The sequence below is a fragment of the Periplaneta americana genome, chromosome 9 (assembly GCF_040183065.1).
Source record: "Periplaneta americana isolate PAMFEO1 chromosome 9, P.americana_PAMFEO1_priV1, whole genome shotgun sequence".
NCBI lineage: Eukaryota > Metazoa > Arthropoda > Insecta > Blattodea > Blattidae > Periplaneta > Periplaneta americana.
This window is the reverse complement of record NC_091125.1, coordinates 4,379,343-4,403,399: the sequence shown is the minus strand read 5'-3', so window position 1 is coordinate 4,403,399 and position 24,057 is coordinate 4,379,343. Positions and strand designations below refer to the sequence as shown.

The following is a 24,057-nucleotide window of genomic DNA, read 5'->3' as shown; positions in this document are numbered from 1 at the left end:
AAAAAAATGGTGAAGTGTCCATAAATTTTGTTTGATCTACACAAAAGTTTTACTGCATGTTAGTAATGAACCAATAAGAATAGCTTATTAATTTTTTTATCTTAAGATAAATACTTATTTTTAAACATTCAAATATGGAAAAAGATTGACACATAAAATGAGTAAACTTTACAATTTTTGGTCTGATATATTCTCCATAACATGAAAAAGATTAGTAAGTTCTATATATAAGTAAGATTAGTAATTTCTAACTTATTAAGTTACAGTAGGCCTAATTGAAATAATTACAAAGTACAAATAAATTAATATAAACAATTACAGCAGAACTGTATAGAAGTAATGTAAAAAATTAACCTTTCAGAGCCATAAGTATCTTAGAATAATTATTCTTTGGTGCTGTGGCGTTATCCTCCTGTGGACTGTCTTCTTGATATTTATTGGCATGGTTAAATATTATGCTCTATGTATATAGAGAGCTTAAAAAGCTAGTGAAGTACTGAATCGGAATCACCAGTCTTTAAATAACAGTTATGAGCAGTTGAAATCTAGAATTATTCCCATTAATATTATTTCCCGATTCTGATATTTCATTTAATATTTAAAATAATAACAATAATAATAATAATCAATGTCACACTGGTAATTTCGATGGTGATTTGTGCGGTAATAAAATTTTCTTTATAAACACCTCTGGGATAAGTCCCTTTAGCCCTTAATGACACATAGCACTTGCATATTACAAACCAACAAACACTTTAATACCTATAAGCCCACTTATACGTTATTTTTCACCATTCCTGATACAATTATGTTACATTGGTGTCGTCATTATCCTTAAAAATTTTAAAAATGAAATTAATTGTACCTAATTCATATCATAAAGATGTGGACTACTTACAATTGAAGACTTCAAGTAAATGAAGATGTAAGTACCATTTCTAAACTTTCGAAGAAAATGAGTCAGATTCATAATATACATTTTAGAGTACTGACACACACAATTTCTGCCATTTATGAACGTCTAATAAAACAATAAAGGAGCGAATCTGGACTTCGATTCTTATTTATGTTGCAGGGCTGTGTACTGTGCCCCAAAGAAAGGATGGGCTGACTCTTATTGGTGCGAAGTCCATGCTCTGTAGCGGATTCACATGATAACATTCTTCGTCAGTATTTTGGAATGGCACCATGCTTATCTCTCTATCTCGTGTCGGTTAGTATAATTAAATGTAGCTGTTATTGTTATTTAAGTGGGGCCTATAAAGAAAATATACCTAACACCCTACTCTACATGTTTACAAAGTTTCAAGTGCATAAGATGACTGGAAACTCTTCTAATGACGTAATAATTAAAGTTCTGTAAAGTTCCGTGCTCTTGAAGTGTCAACTTTAAAGTCATTTTTCTCCAATATAATATTTTGTGTATTTCTCTTCATCCAAATCACTAAGGCTTCTACAATTTTGTAGCTAAGAATCTGGATTTTTTTCTGTATATTCACTATACCACACTTAACAATTTTATGCAGGAATTATTTTCTGAATCTCCAACTTCTAAAAAATGTATAAATAAAATAATTTTTAAAACATGCAGCGGTTATTTCACAATTTAATTTTTTTCTTTGTCATCTTAGATTATTAAAAGCAAATTAATGGAGAGTTCTCTTCCTAACACAGCAGTGGCCCTATATCCACACTGATTGAATGAAATTTGTATGAGAATTTAAAAAATCTGCCCTCTTTAAAAAAGTATTTAAAAAATAAATGTAGGATGCAAGCCAAATTTTGATAACTCTATTAGGTTGTTAAGATATATATGTATGTGTGCCTAAAAAGAAAACTGAATCTCGAAAAATGTATAAAATTTCATTTTCGCTATAGTCCTTCCTTGAAATGAATTCTTTAATGTTTGCTATTAAAACATTTTAAATTTCATTGTTTTGTTAAAAAGAAAAATTACCTCATTTACAAAGACATTGTAAGATCAAAATATAATTGTTGTTTAGTCAACTGTCCGAAGACAGGTCTGAACCGCAGATACCGACAAGCACCACTTATGAGGCAACTAGGCCAGGAGATAATGGGGTAGGGTGGCCAGTTCCTTCCCCCTCCATTGCATACTAACTACCTATTACACTAGTCAGACTTCAGATGCATACAAACAATTGTTCTTCCTCTGACACATATCGTCAAGTGAGATGTACAGCCTGATAATAGATGTACATATCAGCCAGAACCTGAACCAGGGGAAAAAAATTATAATTATTGTTTTTTAAAAGATATTGATAAAATAGCGCCATAAACTGAAAATTTTCTACATTCCATTTATGGTAGGGAGGGGAATACTTCCCTTTTTATCATGTCTCCCCCTTGTATTCCTTTTTTTGTATTCCTCTTGTTTTCCTTGTCTTCCCCTTGTTCTTCTTGTATTCTCGTTGTTCTCCTTGTATAACCTTCTTCTTCTTCTTCTTCTTCTTCTTCTTCTTCTTCTTGTATTCTCCTTGTTCTTCTTGTATTCCCTTCTTCTTCTTGTATTCTCCTTGTTTTCCTTGTATTCCCTTCTTCTTCTTCTTCTTCTTCTTCTTCTTCTTCTCCTTCTTCTTCTTCTTCTATTCTCCTTGTTCTCCTTGTATTCCCTTCTTGTATTCTCCTTGTTCTCCTTGTATTCCCTTCTTCTTCTTCTTCTTGTATTCTCCTTGTTCTACCTTCTTCTTCTTCTTCTTCTTCTTCTTGTATTCTCCTTGTTCTCCTTGTATTCCCTTCTTCTTCTTCTTCTTCTTGCATTCTCCTTGTTCTCCTTGTATTTCCTTCTTCTTCTTCTTCTTCTTCTTCTTCTTGTATTCTCCTTGTTCTTCTTGTATTCCCTTCTTCTTCTTGTATTCTCCTTGTTCTCCTTGTATTCCCTTCTTCTTGTATTCTCCTTTTATTCCCTTCTTCTTCTTCTTCTTCTTCTATTCTCCTTGTTCTCCTTCTATTCCCTTCTTCTTCTTGTATTCTCCTTGTTCTCCTTGTATTCCCTTCTTCTTCTTCTTCTTCTTCTTGTATTCTCCTTGTTCTCCTTGTATTCCCTTCTTCTTCTTCTTCTTCTTGTATTCTCCTTGTTCTTCTTGTATTCCCTTCTTCTTCTTGTATTCTCCTTGTTCTCCTTGTGTTCCCTTCTTCTTGTATTCTCCTTTTATTCCCTTCTTCTTCTTCTTCTTCTTCTTGTATTCTCCTTGTTCTCCTTGTATTCCCTTCTTCTTCTTGTATTCTCCATGTTCTCCTTGTATTCCCTTCTTCTTCTTCTTCTTCTTCTTCTTCTTCTTCTTCGTGTATTCTCCTTGTTCTTGTATTCCCTTCTTCTTCTTGTATTCTCCTTCATCTCCTTGTATTCCCTTCTTCTTCTTGTATTCCCTTCTTCTTGTATTCTCCTTGTTCTCCTTGTATTCCCTTCTTCTTCTTGTATTCTCCTTGTTCTCCTTGTATTCCCTTCTTCTTCTTGTATTCTCCTTGTTCTCCTTGTATTCCCTTCTTCTTCTTGTATTCTCCTTGTTCTCCTTGTATTCCCTTCTTCTTCTTCTTTATTCTCCTTGTTCTTCTTGTATTCCCTTCTTCTTCTTGTATTCTCCTTGTTCTCCTTGTGTACCCTTCTTCTTGTATTCTCCTTGTTCTCCTTGTATTCCCTTCTTCTTCTTGTATTCTCCTTGTTCTCCTTGTATTCCCTTCTTCTTCTTCTTGTATTCTCCTTGTTCTCCTTGTATTCCCTTCTTCTTCTTCTTCTTCTTCGTGTATTCTCCTTGTTCTTGTATTCCCTTCTTCTTCTTGTATTCTCCTTCATCTCCTTGTATTCCCTTCTTCTTCTTGTATTCCCTTCTTCTTCTTGTATTCTCCTTGTTCTCCTTGTATTCCCTTCTTCTTCTTGTATTCTTCTTGTTCTCCTTGTATTCCCTTCTTCTTCTTGTATTCTCCTTGTTCTCCATGTATTCCCTTCTTCTTCTTCTTCTTGTATTCTCCTTGTTCTCATTGTATACCCTTCTTCTTGTATTCTCCTTGTTCTCCTTGTATTCCCTTCTTCTTGTATTCTCCTTGTTCTCCTTGTATTCCCTTCTTCTTCTTCTTGTATTCTCCTTGTTCCTCTTGTATTCCCTTCTTCTTCTTGTATTCTCCTTGTTCTCCTTGTATTCCCTTCTTCTTCTTGTATTCTCCTTGTTCTCCTTGTATTCCCTTCTTCTTCTTGTATTCTCCTTGTTCTCCTTGTATTCCCTTAATCTTCTTCTTGTATTCTCCTTGTTCTTCTTGTATTCCCTTCTTCTTGTATTCTCATTGTTCTCCTTGTATTCCCTTCTTCTTCTTCTTCTTCTTCTTGTATTCTCCTTGTTCTCCTTCTATTTCCTTCTTCTTCTTGTATTCTCCTTGTTCTCCTTGTATTCCCTTCTTCTTCTTCTTGTATTCTCCATGTTCTTCTTGTATTCCCTTCTTCTTCTTCTTCTTGTATTCTCATTGTTCTCATTGTATTCCCTTCTTCTTCTTCTTCTTCTTCTTGTATTCTCCTTGTTCTCCTTGTATTCCCTTCTTCTTCTTGTATTCTCCTTGTTCTCCTTGTATTCCGTTAATCTTCTTCTTGTATTCTCCTTGTTCTTCTTGTATTCCCTTCTTCTTGTATTCTCATTGTTCTCCTTGTATTCCCTTCTTCTTCTTCTTCTTCTTCTTCTTGTATTCTCCTTGTTCTCCTTGTATCCCCTTCTTCTTCTTGTATTCTCTTTGTTCTCCTTGTATTCCCTTCTTCTTCTTGTATTCTCCTTGTTCTCCTTGTATTCCCTTCTTCTTCTTCTTCTTCTTGTATTCTCCTTGTTCTTCTTGTATTCCCTTCTTCTTCTTGTATTCTCCTTGTTCTCCTTGTATTCCCTTCTTCTTCTTCTTCTTCTTCTTGTATTCTCCTTGTTCTTCTTGTATTCCCTTCTTCTTCTTGTATTCTTCTTGTTCTCCTTGTGTTCCCTTCTTCTTCTTCTTGTATTCTCCTTGTTCTCCTTGTATTCCCTTCTCCTTCTTCTTCTTCTTCTTGTTCTTCTTGTATTCCCTTCTTCTTCTTGTATTCTCCTTGTTCTCCTTGTATTCCCTTCTTCTTCTTCTTCTTCCTGTATTCTCCTTGATCTCCTTGTATTCCCTTCTTCTTCTTGTATTCTCCTTGTTCTCCTTGTATTCCCTTCTTCTTGTATTCTCCTTGTTCTCCTTGTATTTCCTTCTTCTTCTTGTATTCTCCTTGTTCTCCATGTATTCCCTTCTTCTTCTTCTTGTATTCTCCTTGTTCTCCTTGTATTCCCTTCTTCTTCTTGTATTCTCCTTGTTCTCCTTGTATCCCCTTCTTCTTCTTGTATTTTCCTTGTTCTCCTTGTATTCCCTTCTTCTTCTTGTATTCTCCTTGTTCTCCTTGTATTCCCTTCTTCTTCTTGTATTCTCCTTGTTCTCCTTGTATTCACTTCTTCTTCTTGTATTCTCCTTGTTCTCCTTGTATTCCCTTCTTCTTCTTCTTGTATTCTCCTTGTTCTTCTTGTATTCCCTTCTTCTTCTTGTATTCTCCTTGTTCTCCTTGTATTCCCTTCTTCTTCTCCTTGTATTCCCTTCTTCTTCATCTTCTTCTTGTATTCTCCTTGTTCTTCTTGTATTCCCTTCTTCTTCTTGTATTCTCCTTGATCTCCGTGTATTCCCTTCTTCTTGTTCTTCTTCTTCTTGTATTCTCCTTGTTCTTCTTCTATTCCCTTCTTCTTGTATTCTCCTTGTTCTCCTTGTATTCCCTTCTTCTTCTTCTGCTTCTTCTTCTTGTATTCTCCTTGTTCTTCTTGTATTCCCTTCTTCTTCTTGTATTCTCCTTGTTCTCCTTGTATTCCCTTCTTCTTCTTGTATTCTCCTTGTTCTCCTTGTATTCCCTTCTTCTTCTTCTTCTTCTTGTATTCCCTTCTTCTTCTTCTTGTATTCCCTTCTTCTTCTTGTATTCTCCTTGTTCTCCTTGTATTCCCTTCTTCTTCTTCTTGTATTCTCCTTGTTCTCCTTGTTTTCCCTTCTTCTTCTTGTATTCTCCTTTTATTCCCTTCTTCTTCTTCTTCCTGTATTCTCCTTGTTCTGCTTGTATTCTCTTCTTCTTCTTCTTGTATTCTCCTTGTTCTTGTATTCTCTTGTTCTCCTTGTCCCCTTGTTTTTTTGTATTCCCTTCTTATTCTTCTTCTTGTAGTCTCCTTCTTGTTCTCCTTATATTCCCTTTTCTTGTATTCCCTTGTTCTCCTTGTCCCCCTTTCCTCCATGTCTCCCCCTTGTTCTCTTTGCCTTCCCCTTATTCTTCTTCTATTCCCCTTGTATTCCCTTGTTCTCCTTGTCCCGCTTTCCTCCATGTCTCCCCCTTGTTCTCTTTACCTTCCCCTTATTCTTCTTCTATTCCCCTTGTATTCCCTTGTTCTCCTTCTCCCTCTCCTCCATGTCTCCCCCTTGTTCTCTTTGCCTTCCCCTTATTCTTCTTCTATTCCCCTTGTATTCCCTTGTTCTCCTTGTCCCCCTTTCCTCCATGTCTCCCCCTTGTTCTCCTTGTCTGTTCTCCTTGTCCCCACGTCCCTCCATGTCTACCCCTTGTTCTCCTTGTCTTCCCCTTATTATTCTTTTATTCTCCTTCTTCCCCTTGTATTCCCATGTTCTCCTTGTCCCCCCTTTCCTTCATGTCTATCCCTTGTTCTCCTTGTATTCCTTTTTTCTTCTTGTATGCATATTCTCCTTGTTCTCCTTGTTTTCTTACTGTTCTTCATTTCTCCCCTTTGTTCTTTTTATATTCTTTTTTCTTCTTGTATTTCCCTTGTTCTCTTTGAATTCCTTTTCTTACCCTTGTCTTTCTCCATTTTTGTATTCTGATTTTTCTTTTCTTCTTGTCTCTCCTTGTATTCCCTTTTTTCGTCTTGATTTCTCTTGTTCTCTTATCACCCTTATTCTTGTCTTCCCCTTTATCTTCTTGTCTGCCCTTTGTTCATGTCTTCCCCCATTTTTATATTCCCCCTTTTATGTCTTCCGCTTGTTCTCCTTGTATTTCCTTTTTCTTCTTGTATTTCCCTTGTTCTCTTTGCATCCCCTTGTTATCCTTTCTTCCCCCATTTTTTGTATTCCCCCTTTTCTTCATGTCTTAACTTTGTTCTCTTTGTATTCCCTTTTTCGTCTTGTATTTCCCTTATTCTCTTTGTATCCCCTTGTTATCCCTGTCTTTCCCCATTTTGTGTATTCTACCTTTTCGTCTTGTCTCCCTCTTGTTCTCCGTACATCCTTCTTGTCCTTATTTTATTTTATTCATCTTGTTCTCCTGGTATTCCCCTTGTGTGATCGCACCCTATATAAAGTCATGCAGCACAGTAAAGCTGTGTCGACTTTTTTATCACCAGACAATCCTACAGTTTTTAGAACATCTATTTCAATTGCTTTCTTTCTTAGCAGAATTCTCATAGCATTTACGGGAACTGATTTTAATCCACTAGTAATCAGTCTTACTCCCTGACAATGAACAATCTCTCTTATTAATATCCTTCCAAGAAGCACCACCTCACATCCAGATGTCATTACAGGCTTTACATACGGTATGCATTATAAAGTGACGTTGAACAGCCCCACATATCTTTAGTGAGATATCAAGTCTGCTCTTTATTTTCTCAGTATTTTTATTTATAATATAATACTTCCAAACTATATTTCTATCCAAGCAGACACCTAGGCACTTAGGCCCCTCAGACTACATTATAAGCATCCCCCTAATATTAGCATTAACTTCTCCTCTATAGGACGACCAACATTTTCTTAAAATGTGTCTATTTTGCACATCATTCACAGCAGTTAATTACAAACATCCAACACAAGGGAAGGTATGAACTTTCATAACCTGACTTCGTCTAATGCGTATACGACCGTCATTGTAATAGTAATAGTAATTTATTCACCATAAAGATTTTTACAAATCATGGATTCGTCAATCTTATTTCTAGTTCTTAATCTAGTTTCTGATTATGCTATACTGGTGGACATATTTATGAATTTGTAACATTGTTATTGCAGGACATCTGCCGACATGATTTAAGAAGAACTGTATCTAAGATAGTATAAAAATAATAATAATAATAATAATAATAATAATAATAATAATAATAATAATAATAATTTAAATGTTCTTAATAGCAATAACGACCTATATGCCTTCACAATTACTTATTAGTACTTTCATTCAAGGTCTAAAGACATAAATTCCTCTACAGTATATGGCATATGATGCAGCAGCAATTTGTTGACTATGCTTTTAAACTTCTTTTGTTTACTACTTATTATGGAGCTTGGAATTTTATTATACATATTTATGCCTCTAAGTAAAATACTTTTAAGACTTGTGGTAATTCTATGAGTGGACAGATGGATATGACTTGATGTTCTTGTTTGATACATGTGGTAGTCTGAATTAAATTTGAATTTTGCTTTGTTTTTATGATGAAAGACACTGTTTCTAGAATGTATATACAAGGCACTGGCAGAATTTTGAGTTCTCTAAAAACTGCTTTACTTTGCGACCTTATAGGTGCTTTTTCATAATTTTTATAATTTTCTTCTGTAGCTTAAAAATTTCCGTAATTTTGCTTGTTGCGCCCCATAATGGTATGCCATACTGAATCTGGGAACGTACATAGCCAAAATACATAGATCTGAGAACTTCATTAGAGGTTGTTTTGTTTAATATTCTGAAAGCATATATATAGCGGTTAAATTTTTCTATAGTTTTTTCAACATGATAGTTCCAGGTTAAAGCAGAGGCAATGCAGATGCCTAGAAATGTTGTATTTTTAACTTCCAATATGTCTTTATCATTTATTTTGATAGGAGTAGAATTTTGATCGCTGCTATTGTTAAAGAGTATGTAAACAGTCTTACTTATATTCAGTTGTAAATTATTTTGCTGAAGCCAGTTTTGGAGGTGGCCATTGCTCTGATTGACTGTACTTAGCAGCTCATTTTTATCATTAGAATTAAATAGCATATTTGTATCATCAGCAAACAAAAAGTTGAAACGGGATTCGTCTGAAAACACCACGTGTTGCCAATCAGCACGCAACTCTGTGTGTTCATGAGCCCATTGTAGCCTGAGACATCGATGAACTATGGTCAAGGGAATCTGCCGCAATGGAGTGCATGCAACCAGCCCTCTGGGAAGCAAACAATGCTACACCTGTTACAGTGCTCCACCGTTGTGCTAACACTTGTGATGAAGCTGAACGATCCATCACTACCATCTGGATGAGATATCTGTCATCCCATGGTGTTGTCACAGATCGTGATCCACTGCCAGATTTTCGATGTGTACGTTTCTCTTCTCCTCGTGGGAGAAGAAATTTTCTCATTAAATTTCAGCCAGTGTATGGGACCAGTGCCCACCCAGCATCGTGATGCACTTGGGGAGCTACGATAGGTAGTGAAATCCGGTTGCGAATGCCAGCTATAACGGCTGGGGGGTCATCGTGCTAACCACACGATACCTCCATTCTGGTTGGATGATCGTCCACCTCTGCTTCGGCATGTGGGCGTGAGGCCAGCAGCTGGCAGGTCGGTCTAGGCCCTTCACAGGCTGTAGCGCCACGGATTATTATTACATTTCTCTTTAGTCCACTCGCATCACTGTAGAGGCATGATGTCCCACACGATATGAAAATCTGCCTCCACGCAGGCCAATCATTCGTCCCCGTTCAAAGTCTGTTGTTTGTTTATACTGCACCCTTTTAGCACGACGAGGCATAGCGACTCTTAGAGAAAGTTTACTGCCTTTTGACTAATACACTGCTGTCTGGCTCCACAACAGCCCTCTATTTATGCGCCTACAATGGCAGTTCAGAAGGCACTGCTGGGTTCAGGGATGCAAAATCATTTTGAAATTTTTACCACTTGCTTGTGATACCCTGCATTATATTTAGTATAATTTTCACATGTCTATCTATCAGGGGCGGCCCGTCCCTATGTGCTACAGTGCTACAGCACAGTGGTAATTTTTGCTCAAATAATGTATTTGCAATACCATAGTATTTAATCTGCCATTTGACAATTTCCCGTGGCTATATTCATGACGCGTTATAGAGTGTTTAGTCTTCGCTCTTTGGTGCCTCAGGGGGTTCGTTGTGCTACTGTGAACTTCATATGAAAATGTAGACATTTATGCGCATGTGCGAAGCTGAAATCACTGCTCTGATTGGCTATTTTTACGCGGGAAAGTGCTGTAGTCAGCTTCAGCACAACACAGCTTGGAGATTGCAAAAGTAAAGCGTAACGAAAGAATGCTTGTTTGTGGAAGAACTCGCAACTATTTACAATGTATTTGGCAATTCAAATATCAGACTGCTGCTGCCATCTACCTGTAGGCCTATGACGTTCCTCCTGAATCAGCTAGCAAGCAACAGAAAATGGAATCCTAGAAAATTGAAGCCAAGGAAGTATGTGACTGTATAATTCAGGAAACTACTCACCATTTCCAGTCTTTAAGCTACCTAGACGCAACAAAATTGTTAAATAGCAAAATTTTTTTAGAATTTTTCGTATAATTTTCGTGAACGCGAACTTGAAGTTGCTGTCAACAGCTATACTATACTGAACAAAAGAGTGTTAAAGACACAACTTGGAATTCTTACGGAAAACCTGACTTCCATAATATAGATGTCTGTTCTATTGTTACAATACATAGTCTCCAACAATTTACAGGATGCATTCCGTGAAGTAACGAAGTCGTTAAATATTTTGGTTACAACACCAATGGCCATTGCTGAGCCAGAAAGATGTTTTTCTTGCTTGAAATGAATAAAAACGGTTTTTAAGGAACACTATGTCCCAGGATCGCCTCACTGCTCTTGCAATACTGTCAATAGAAAAGAGTATGATGTCCAAGATGGAGGGGTTTAACTCCAGGGTAATTGACAAGTTCTGCAGTAGGAAGGAACGTCGTATGGACTTCATGTTTCGTCACTAGGCGAGTCTCAAATTAAGACAGTAGGCAGATATAGAGATTGTGGCACACTCATTATTTTGACCACCAGCCGCTACTGCTATCTACGTTCCTTCATGGTGTTGCACTTTTTATAGACAGTAGTGTATTTATCTGTCAATATGTACATATGTAAAATTGATAAATATTTAGTAACAGTTTTACTAACATGTCAGAAAACAATGGAGAAAATCCAGATAATGTTCTGAGCATAATTAACTTATATTAGCAGTAGGTAGATTATACCAGACACCATCAGTTCAGAGCACTGGGTGAGATAAAAAGGCATTTTCACACTGCCAGTTTTACTTCAAGTACAGATATTTGGTAATCGGGACAGGTCATTTATTTCCGAAAGTGTACATACAGCAACTGATGTGTTGGCAAACCGAATGCCCAAATTACTTTCTCTGTACCAGAAACACTGCAGACTATATTTAAAAATATTTTGCTTTCGTAGTAAAATTTCTTGAAATGTTCACAGCGAGATTACATAAACATTCAAATTTAATGAAATTGTAACTTCTTTGTGGTATTGATGAAGGATGGAGCTTGACGTAGTTGTTGTGGTTCTGAACCTTAACATATCATTTCAATAGTCAATAACAGGCCTCGTTCCCAGACGTGAATCAGGTCAGCTGAGTTACAGAGGTCTGTGACTTCACTCTCTTATACTAAGATTTCATATATATATATATATATATATATATATATTTATTGTTAATCCAATTTAGAAAACTGAAATGGAAACACACACATGGACTAAATATAGATGGGCGGAAACTGACACACCTCAGATTTGCAGATGACATAACTCTGATAGCAAGATCAGCAAAAATGCTAGAGGAAATGATCATTGAAGTGGACAAAGTAAGCAGCACAGTAGGACTCACAATGAATCCCACAAAAACAAAAGTTATGACCAATGGAACACAAGACCCTACAATCACCACTTGAGTATGTGCAGCAGTACGTGTACCTCGGGCAAAGCATCTCCCTAAACAAGAACACAGAGAATGAAATCAAACGCACAATAGGACTGGCATGGAACAAATTTTGGTCGCTCAAATTCCTACTCATGGACAAACGGCAAAAAGCAAGTACGAAAGCTGAAATCCTAGACAAATGTGTCATGCCGACATTACTCTATGGCTGTCAAACATGGTCCTTGACAGAAAAACAGAAAAAACAGCTACAGGTTTGTCAAAGGAGAATGGAAAGGAAGATCCTAAATGTTTCACTAAGAGACAGACTCAGAAACGAGGAAATAAGAAGAAGGATAAAAATGCGCGATGTGGTAGAAAGGGCAGAAAACCTAAAATGGAAACGGGGCGGGCATGTAGCACGTATGGATCACCAGAAATGGACGAATCGCATCACAATGTGGGAGCCGAGAGAAGGACGACGGCACGTGGGACGACAAAAAACCAGATGGGCGGACTACTTCAGAACCAGAGCGGGAAGTCAATGGTCGAGAGTGGCACGAGACAGAGAAGTATGGAGGCAGCTGACACCAAACATGAATCAACAAGCACCAGATAGGACAGAAATTCAACGACAGTGAGTGTAATTCATGTGAAGTGATGTGAGGAAGTGTGGGGGATGAGTATAGTAGAAATGATCGAAGAGGGAAGTCAGGAACAGTGAAACGAAGAAATATCAGTAATATGACCAAGCTCCCAAGGACTCGCTCACCTTAGGAGCCCACTTATGAGCAATTCCCTGTTACAACAGAGGCCCTTGCCCTTACGGATGTGTACGGGCTAAATTTATTATTATTATTATTATTATTATTATTATTATTATTATTATTATTATTATTATTATATTTATTATTATTATATTGTTAATCAGAATAAAAAATTATTGCTTACTTTAACTGTACCATGTAAGGAGACTCAGTTTTGCCCAATTTTGGTCATTTTCTTCATTTTTTAAATATGGTACCAAAAAATCTACTGTTTCTTGAGGAATACTGTATTCGAAGATTTCATAGCGATATCTTTATTCTGAGTTAGAATTCAGTTTGTGCCATTACGTGGTTATTATGTGCAGAATGCACATTATAAAGTTTCAAGTGATTTTACTCCAAATCAGAATGAAGTTACATTATTATTCATTGTTCGATACACCCTTTTAACTCTTACAATCACTGAATAACTTTATGATATCTCAATTTTGGTCAGTTTCTTCATTTTTTAAATATGGTGCTAAAAATCTACATTTTCTTGAGGAATACTGTAGTGAAGATTTCATCGTGATGTCTTTATTTAAGTCAGAAATTCAGTTTCTCCCATATAAGTGATTAAATTCAGAATGTATATTATAAACTTTAAAGTTATTTTACCGAAAATCAGAGTTTTCACATTGTAACTTATTAGAAATAAGATATCTGCTGAATGACTAAACCTAGAGTGATGAAATGTTGCACACATGTTCACAACAGGTCTGTGCATGAAATGCTGAATTAATTTATACTTATGATAATTACCGGTTATTAAGAAATCTGTGATTTTTATATTGGGCAGTGAAGTTGAAAAGTCCCTACTCCCCAAAAAATCAAATGTTCAAATTATTTTTTTAATACCGGTAATGAAATATATTGTGCAGGTAAAAAGCAATGCACCATTTCATTATAGGAAGTCTTAGATTCATTTTAAACTTTTAGAAGATCGATTATCTTTATATTTTAACATATAAATATGAAAAAAAAAAAAAAAATCTGCACATGTATTTCAGCAATATCTAACTGATGTAAAATATTCAAGAAGATAGAATGGAAATTATAAAAGTTACAAAAACTCAGTAGGCCTTACCGATAGCTGAAGTACTTCAAATTGATTCAGAGATAGCTTTTCACAAATTACTTTGGTTTTATCACGCAGGAGAAAAAGAACACAACATTGCGTTTCTTGCCCTGTAATAATAAACAAAGTAAATTGAGCTGAAGATTAAATACCGAATGATTAAAGGACTGTTTACTTGATAGTAATTATTATTAATTCCAAGACAAGGACATCTGCCTGGCAGTCCCAATGACCATGAAGATCCAAAACATAACAAAATATTTATCAACAACATACAGATAACAAAAATTGAAAAGTTACATATATCCACATGCCGTGAACATATAAAATTATAGTATGCATACAATGAATATTGAATAGAAATTATAGAAACAGTAACACGATATTTACAAGAAGTGATTATACAAATTATTATGTATAGTGATTAGTGAACATTTCAATATATTAATACAAATATTTTGAATGACCTGACTACATAGTACATAGGGTAATTATTTTAGGAATGTGTTGGTCAATTTATATGAGCAAATCTAGTCTTTCAGGTAAAGCTTCCTGTAAAGCAGATTTGAATAATTTCAAGGGAAAAATTTTTCTGGGGCCGAGTATCGATCCCGGGACCTCTGGTTGAACGTACCAGCACTCTGCCAACTGAGCTACCCGGGAACTCCACCCGACACCGTCTCAATTTTTCCCTTTATATCCACACAACTCGCGTGGGCTGACAAAACGCCAGAGACCCACATCGAGTGCACACAAACTCTGTGTGACTTGGAATTGTGGTTTTCTGTTAACGCACACAGTGACGTATATATTATGCAAATCTAGTCTTTCAGGTAAAGCTTCCTGTAAAGCAGATTTGAATAATTTCAAGGGAAAAAATGTTCCGGGGCCGGGTATCGATCCTGGGACCTCTGGTTGAACATACCAGCGCTCTGCCAACTGAGCTACCCGGGAACGCCACCCGACACCGTCTCAATTGAGTCACGTCATGAGGTAAAGCAATTTACCGTATTTGTTTGACTGTCACTCGAAGAAGTTTGTCAATATCTTCAAGGGAAGAAGCCGGTATTTTATCGAATGGAGTACTTTGTAGGGGATAAATAATACTGGGCCAAATATATTGGTTGTTGTTTAGTCAACTGTCCGAAGACAGGTCTGAACTTCATAAGTGATACCAACAAGACATCACTTATGAGACAACTAGGCCAAGAAATAAAGAATTAGGGTGGCTAGTCCCTTTTCCCCTCGCCGACTAGCTACACATTACACTAATCAGACTTCAGATGCATACAAACAATTGTTCTTCCTCTGACACATATCGTCAAGTGAGATGTACTGCCTGATAATAGATGTATATATCAGCCAGAACCTCATTCAGAGGAAATATATTGATTAATAATATTTATTTTCTGGTCTGGTTTTAAAAAATTAGAAACTGTTAAGCTGTTGAGATCATTTTCTAAATTTTGAATTATTTTGCTTCTATCAAAAACAATTGAAGGGTACATGGAAAGAACGAGCTCAGGAAATTGTTCAGGAGAGCAATTTGACGTAGTCTGTCTTTCCCTGTATGCCCAATCCAAAATCTGTCATAGCACTGTTCACAATATCACAGTGCTTCATATGTACAAATTAAACTACACTCCACACAGTAGCCTATGCATAACTCGTTTTTGGAAAAAAGTGGCCAAAGCTCATTCTCTCCATACACCGGTACCCTTCAATTTCGACTGTACACATTACACCAAGCAAGGTATTTAATTTTTTTCTTCTAGGTTTAAATTTTCAAAGGTTTTGGCATGGAAATTAATGCTAGATGTAGTACGAATCCTTCCATTTTTAATGTTTTTGACTTTTGACAATGTAGGCCATATGTTTTGACCTGTATGTCTCAACTGTAGTAGACAAGGACTCTACAATGACTGTCAATATACAGCCATCATATATATTATGTGAACCTCTCCAATTTAATAATGTTGTTGTTGTTTTCTAATGCCAGGCGTTTGACAATAAAGTCATTTGACCTCTTGCACTCCAATATTTTTCAAAGATATTATCATGGCCAGCCACTGAAGCACAGATTTTGAGGTGTTCCGAATCCATTTCTTGGTTTGAGTTGCACAATGGGCAGTTAGGGGACTGATATATTCCAATTCTATGCAGGTGTTTGGCCAAACAATCATGGCCTGTTGCCAATCTAAATGCAGCTACAGACGATTTGCGTGGTAAATCGGGAATTAACTGTGGATTACGATGCAGAGAGTTCCATTTTTCCCCTTGGGATTGTGTTATCAAATTTTATTTGTTGAAGTCTAAGTATGTAGATTTAATAAATCTTTTCACAGAGTAATACGTAGATTTAGTAACAGGTCTGTAAGTAGCAGTGCTGCCCTTCTTTGCTAAAGCATCCGCATTCTCGTTCCCCAGGATTCCACAGTGGGATGGTATCCATTGAAATACAATTCTTTTATTGAGTGATATTAATTGAGAGAGCATTTTAGTTATTTCTGCTGTTTGAGATGAAGGTGTGTGTTTAGAGACTATTGATAGAATAGCTGCTTTGGAGTCTGACAATATAACTGCATTCCTAAATTTATTGATGTGGCATAGAAGATTCCTGAGACTTTCACTTATTGCAATGATTTCTCCATCAAAACTTGTTGTTCCATACCCAAGAGATCTATAAAGTGAGAAGAGACAGCACGTAACACCTGCACCGGCACCTTGTTCTCTGGAGATCAAGGATCCGTCGGTGTATAAATGAAGCCAGTTTTGTGGAGGGTATCTAATATTAATTGTCTCTAAGGACAATTGTTTTAGTATTTCAGTGTTTACTTCTGATTTCAGTATTTCTTCTGTTAAATTTAGATTATATTCTATATTTAATAGAGATAAAGGGTTTGGTTTAATTTGTACGTTTTCTTTTAAATTCGGGATTTACTCCAATTTAATAATGTAAGGTGCCAATACAGGTTTATGTACCACTTGCTATCCCATTTTCATAAAATGTACTTTTCATTTAGTAAAAATGTTTGTAATCCAACAACCATATGAAATCCAACAGGTGTTATCTGCGGTGGCTGAGTGGTGTAGACCAGCGGTTCCCAACCTGTGGTCCTCGAACCCCCAAGGGTCTGTGCATGATTCGAAAGGGTTCCTCGGGAAGAAGATATATTTTCAAATGGTAGGTATTTGAATTAAACTTAATTTTATCATGTTCTACTAAGTTTTCTCAGCTTGCTGGAATATTTCTTTGCTTGTGTCAGACTTTTAACACAGAGTTTAACAGGAATGATTTCACAGGCCCTACCTTCCTATTTGATATTTTTAGTGCTTTAAATTGTCTAAATTCAATTTTCAGGGTCAACCTTTGATAGTGTTCAGGATAAGATTCAACCAACAATGTAGAAAAGGAAGTTGTGGTCTCGCTGAGTTGTCGAGAATTCGATTCATTTCACAATCTTGAGTGACTTTCTAGGAAGAACTGATGTTGAACTCATGTCCAATATCGTTGGAAGTATGAAAAACATCTTGAGTCATTAACATTCAAATTAAGGTAATGTTTTCCTTCCTACAATTGCCTGAAACGTCCGCCTCGGTAACAAAAATAGCTTGCTCGTCAAAGTAGAAGAAAAGTTGTTAGAATTACGAGTATCTTCTGATTCGAGCTTAAAATGCATGTTTCCTTCAACGACCTTGTTGCAATCTTGGTTGAATGCACGACCATGTATGCAGTGTTTTCTGAATTGCAATACAACACTTAAATGTAATTTGCATCGACAGACCTGTAGCCAGCGTACATTTTCTTTTTTCTTTGGTCTTCATGAAGAACGAATGTAAAAATAAATTCAATGTTGTATTGTATTGTATTTATTCACATTCTGTGGTATTCGTACATTGTTTCACAACTAGAATATGGAACATATAAAAAAATGTTAATAGTAGGCTGCTACAAAGTCTTAATTGAGGATTTGAGTGCAAGAAAGGCATTCTCTTAAATGTAAGTTTTGAGAAAATTGATGTTGAAAATTCAAACCGTAATAATTTTATCTATGCACGCCTTCACATTTTGGGTACTCCTGACCTCTATGATCACAGTACTGAACTACAACTTGGTGAACATATGCATAACAGTTCAGAGATCACAATAAAGCATTTTACTCAAAAAAGGCACATCCTCTAAAGTGCCCTTCTTGCACCCAACCCCTCATTTATAGTCACAGTCTAGTTGAAATATATACAGAAGAGTTTTACAATATAGCCTACTAGTACAACAAAAGGGGTTAGTAACGATATTTAATACAAGTCAGAAATATTCATGAAGTGTTGTTGAATGTCATAAAGTCATCTACAGAATGAAGGCATGAGAAATTAGTTACTTCTTTAATTTGATCCTAAATAATTTTATGTTTTGAGTTTGATTTTTATATCCATAGGGAGGCTGCTAAAAATTTTTACTGCCATATAATGCACTCCTTTTTGATAGCACGATAGACTCGCCGATGAAGTATGAAAGTCATTTTTTATGCGTGTTTATGCTATGAACTGTTGAATTAGTTACGAAGTTTTCACGATTACATACGAGGAAGTTTATTTATGAAAAAATGTACTGACAAGCCATGAGCATTATTTGTAGTGAGCTGAGCTGAATTTGCGACTATAATGAACCAGACTTCTCAAAACACACAGTTGCAAGGTAATGTAAACTGTACCATTGATAACCTCATGGTTACCCTGAAGAACTAGTTCTATTATTATTATTTAAAAAAAAACCGTGAGTTGTAGAGCGTAAAATATTTTTGTTTGTATGTATATTCAAAAGCTAAAACTAAATTTAATAATGTTACCGGTACCAATTTATTAAGAAAACTTATTTCAGGATATCATGTGAATATTTATCGAGTAGAACACGCTTATGGTCCTAATTATTATGCAAAACATTTTAGGAGATCCTTAAAAATAAGTATGAACTGCGACACTTAAAGGTTGGAAGCTACTGGTCTATGTTGATGGTTCTGTTTTCCATGTCAAAATATTACAATTTTTCTCTGTTGCACGTAGAACATAGACGTTTCATCTCAAAAGGCAAATATGCGAGCAAAATAATTGGTTATGAATATTTTATTTCATTTTTGGAAACTAGAAAGAATAAGGAATCATAAAATATAAACAACTTAAAATCTGTTACACCAATAATTGTCATACCAGGGGTCTGTGAATACTTCAGGCAGTTAGTTATACTATTGCTTGTTTTAATTAACTGACATTGACTAAGGTAGAAATGGTTGTGTTTCAGTATCGAAGCCAGGCCTGCAGAGCAGTTGGTGCACGTCCATAACTCTGCACTCAACTTCTGCAACCGAAAGACTTGACTCAGCAACTGCTACTGGTCAGCCACTTCAGGTGAGAGTATGTTCTCATTTGTTCTTATTTAATTCAGGTGAATCCACACTAAATTTAATGAAGTTGTCCGTCATGTGTCTGCTGATTACGTCAGATGAGTGTCATGTTTATTTGCGAGACCTAAAATTATTTACATGGATAGTAAGGATTTTATCAAAACTTGCTTTTGCAATTATCGCGTTAAAGTATGCCTTACTTGAGAATCAACCTTAAAAAGTTCACTTGTATATTTTATATTGCTATAACATTGTAAAACATGTTCAAAACATTGTTCAAATTCATGCATAAAATGAAATAAAATTATTAATATTACTCACTATACTTTTTGTAGATTGTTAATCCTCCAGTCCTTCAGGGCAGCAAATTTATCTGTTATGTCCTCGTAGGAGCGTTGCTTCTCCTTAAGAATGCACAGTAATTCCTCCTGGAAGAAAATGTTGGGTAAGATGGCAGCCTTGCCAAAGATGTTGAGTTTCTGGAGTAAGTCTTCAATCTTTAGAAATTTCTTCCAACAGAAACATTACTAGGTGGCATAGTCATAACTAAGCAAGCATAACAATTTAAATGTCTTTTTGTTTTAGGTCCCTTAGAATTTTGTGTTTCGGAATAATTCATCACTATATAACAAAGGAAGTTCGTTCCTCAAACGAATATTATTGTCAAATATTTTCTGGTAGCACCACAGTCTAGTATATACAGTCGCGCAGCTCAATACGTAGTAAATATGCAAACATTAGATAGTTGCTCACCACTAGGATCGCTAATATCGCCTCGTTACAGGCAATGCAAAATAGTATCGTCACAGTCTATTGTTTCTAGCACCCTCAAAACTCAAGCTTCGTGACTGTATATAGTAGACTGTGGTAGCACTTCTGTAAAATTTGAAGTGAATTGATTGGAAAATCTTTGACATACTTACGAAATTTTGTAGAGCCAACAAGCTTAATTTCTTACAGTCTTCGAATCGTAAGTGCAATTCCATAAAATAGTATCCACAATTTCAAAATACAAAATAAGTTATGGAAAGTTCTTTCTCCGATGAAGCAGGATGTTCCCTTCACACTGTTATGGGCGTCAGTCTTTTGGGTTTTCCAAACAATGAAGAAAAAAGTGTATACAGAACAATGAAAAAGAAAAATATGTTTCACATCTTCTACTCTTTATTATGTCACAATTACTTTGAACATTTGTCAAGGAATGTCTGATTTCATATAGCACGCCAATTAAACCAAGTATGTTATTGAAAGCAATAGAAAGAAATAATATGAATTCAAAATTAAATTATTAAGTTAATTTGAAAAATCTTTGCTGAGTCTATTACACTTTCCATCTGACGTTTCATCATTCATTATAAAATGGAAGATTTTTTCAAGTTTTACGCTCAAGTCAAGACATGAGGCAAATATAAGTTAATGTGGTCTGTTAATTCAGAAGGTTTATTTATTAGTTGAAAGATCCTTGGGATTCCTGATAGGACAGTTGCATTGCAAGATCTGCGGTATTTTAAAAGGCCTTGATTATGAAACTAAATTAACCTGGCAGAAGGTGCATATGGATTATAACACAAGGAATTGCTTGCGGTGAAAAAGACTGCACTACTGAAAATATGTTATTAAGCTCAACTTGCTGATTTTTGCTTGAGCATTTTGTCTCATGATATTATTTTTACTTTAAACATTACAAGATTTTGTATAATACAACCTTGGAACATTTTATTACATTATCGTATTACATTTTTTTCTGTTTCAAAAGTTAATTACAGTATTTATTTTTTCTTTAATGCTAATTTATGTAATTTAGACTAGTTTCCTCTGGGGTTTTACAAAATATTATAGATTTACTTTTAGAACCATTTATTTTCATCCTATGCATTAACGCCCAGCTATAAATTTTATTCAAGTCTGTTTGAATAGCATCCACATCTGAATTATTTCCAATCTTTCTATAGATAATGCAGTAGTCTGCAAATAGTCTCACATTTGATGTAATATTCTGGCATAAGTCATTTACGTATATTATAAAGAATAATGGCCCCTGGGAGCAACAGTAACCAATATAAATGATACTAGGGAGGATATTAAACACAGAATAAATATGGGAAATGCCTGTCATTATTCGGTTGAGAAGCTTTTATCATCCAGTCTGCTGTCAAAATATCTGAAAGTTAGAATTTATAAAACAGTTATATTACCGGTTGTTCTTTATGGTTGTGAAACTTGGACTCTCACTTTGAGAGAGGAACATAAGCTAAGAGTGTTTGAGAATAAGGTGCTTAGGAAAATATTTGGGGCTAAGAGGGATGAAGTTACAGAGAATGGAGAAAGTTACACAACGCAGAACTGCACGCATTGTATTCTTCACCTGACATAATTAGGAACATTAAATCAAGACGTTTGAGATGGGTAGGGCATGTAGCACATATGGGCGAATCCAGAAATGCATATAGTGTTAGTTGGGAGTCCGGAGGGAAAAAGACCTTTGGGGAGGTCGAGACGTAGATGGGAAGATAATATTAAAATGGATTTGAGGGAGGTGGGATATGATGATAGAGACTGGATTAATCTTGCTCAGGATAGGGACCGATGGCGGGCTTATGTGAGGGTGGCAATGAACCTCCAGGTTCCTTAAAAGCCAGTAATTAAGTAAGTAGGTTCACATTTTACTAATGCCTCGGAAATTATACTCTTAAATTTATGCTATACATTCTGCATATTTCCTTCAGTCCTTAGAAAGTCATCATGCTTCTGTTGTAATTCATGGACATCGGTTTTGTTGAAGTTCCAGACAGACACTGGACTTGACCTAGGATTTACTGTGTCTTCCCAGATTATTTCTAATAAAACGCTATTGTGATCACTTATTTTATGAGGACTTTCAGAGTTGACAAAGAGAGAGACAGGTCTTGGAATGGAATGAAATTTAATTGAGGGGGGCACGGATGGCCCAGCACTGTGACCTATTGAGATCTATTGCGCTAACCCTCGATATGGAATGAGTTGCATGCCACAGATCCCCTACGTGCACCACCCTAACCACATGACTCTATTAACGACCGGTCCCTACAGCCGACAGAATCCATATACCATTCCTGTTTCGGAAACTTGCCCCAAGGCCTCCCTGTCGGTCCGAGGTGAAACTCCTCCCCGAGTAGGTCCACCTCGGGTGCCATTGCAGAAGCCATCCAACATCGCTGAACTACATTCCACGGAGGCCGGTCGAGAGAGTCTGCAGCTTCGGGATGCTGCCTGTAGAGTGATCTGTAAAACCAGAAACGGGATGATGAGGAAAGAATGACGGGGGAGGAAAGGAAGTGACGAAGATGAGTGGGGTTCCATCGCCTGATAAAGTTAGGAGTGAGGGAAAAACCCCGAAAAAACCTCACCCAGGCAACTCGTCCTGACCGGGAATCGAACCTGGGACTGCTGGATTCGGAGTTAGACTCGCTAACCCCTCAGCCATAACAGTGGACGAGACAGGTCTTAGTAGGTAAATATCTAAGAGGGCATTGTCACGCGTCGGGCCATTTACTACGTGGGTGAAACTGTTACACCAGATCAGCGTTTCTCAAACTATGGTCCGCGGACCACCTGTGGTCCTCGAGATCTGCCCTTATGGTCCTTCAAAAAAAGACAGAAGAAAAAATAAAATTCGAACGAATTGCGTATCACACTGTAGCTTAAAATCTCAGAGTTTGGAAATGATACATGGCAATCGAATTTCACTTTTTCTCCCAGTACAGACATTTTATGAAATTTATTACCCTACCCGTCTATCGACTTCCCTCTCTACTCTCAGCAACAAAAGAGGGATTTAAAGCACTATATACGTGGAGTTTCTCGACAGCTTTTCCCTGCACATCTGGCGTCGCGTCTGTAACCCAGACAGGGACCACCCGAAATCATAACAGAGGACCAAAGTACCGAATCTTAATTCAATTTTAAAATATAAATATACTGGTATTAAAATACGCTATGAAAATGATAAATTTGATTTCGAAAGGAACAAGATTAAGGTGGTCCGCGGAACTGTTTCTACTTCAAAAAGTGGTCCCCACCTCAAGAAAGTTTGAGAAACGCTGCACCAGATCAATTCATTAACAAGAGTCTATGCGTCTGAATTTGTATCTGAAATCCTGTTCCAGTTAATTTTTGGGAGGTTTAGATCCCCAGCAATTACTACGTTTCAGTCTTTTGATCTGTATTAAGATATTCATTAAGTTTGTGCAAAGTTAAATTGTTTAATTCACTAATTTAGTTAAGAAAATAGTGCACTCATTTTATCATAGGATATATTCTAATTCAGTGGTCATCAGCGCTCACTGAAATGGGTAAAGGGTAAGCGGAGCCATCCTGTGTGCCCCGTTGTGCAGCAGGAAGAAGTAGAGAGCATACCCGCTAGCAGCTACGAGTGCACCATAGTGCAGTGTGTTCTCCGCGGGTAAGAGACGCTAGCCCCAGGGTGCTCTGTGCTGATGACTGCTGTTCTAATTATATTATATATATAGACTAAAATGCTATGAGATATGTGTACCTAAGTGATGAACTATGCGTAACAATTTATTTTCTAATTACCATATTTGGGGGCACCCTATAAATATTCTGTTGGGGATAAGTGACTTAATTTTTCATCAGAAGCTAGCCTACTATAAGCATTGTTTAATGCATGGTAAAAATTTCGTAAACCTGTGGCATAGGAATGCTTCAGTAGGGCCTGTATGTCATTTGCTAATTAGACAAGTCGTCATGTCTCAGTACCCTTAATTAATTCAATTTGCAATACAACTCATTTTATTAGTTTCATGCATTTCAACTAATTAGGCTCTATATAGGGCCCAAACTTTTGATT

The 24,057-nt window shown here is 36.3% G+C and overlaps 1 long non-coding RNA gene across 1 annotated transcript in view; it reads left to right on the top strand.

The window, feature by feature from the left end:
* Positions 1 to 871: 871 nt before the first annotated feature.
* Positions 872 to 24,057, top strand: part of LOC138705735 (uncharacterized) — a 49,550-nt gene continuing 26,364 nt past the window's right edge. Inside the window, exons 1-3 of the long non-coding RNA XR_011333741.1 lie at positions 872 to 1,213; positions 16,874 to 16,993; positions 19,106 to 19,212. This is a non-coding gene — a long non-coding RNA (uncharacterized lncRNA). The remainder of the gene's footprint in view (positions 1,214 to 16,873; positions 16,994 to 19,105; positions 19,213 to 24,057) is intronic.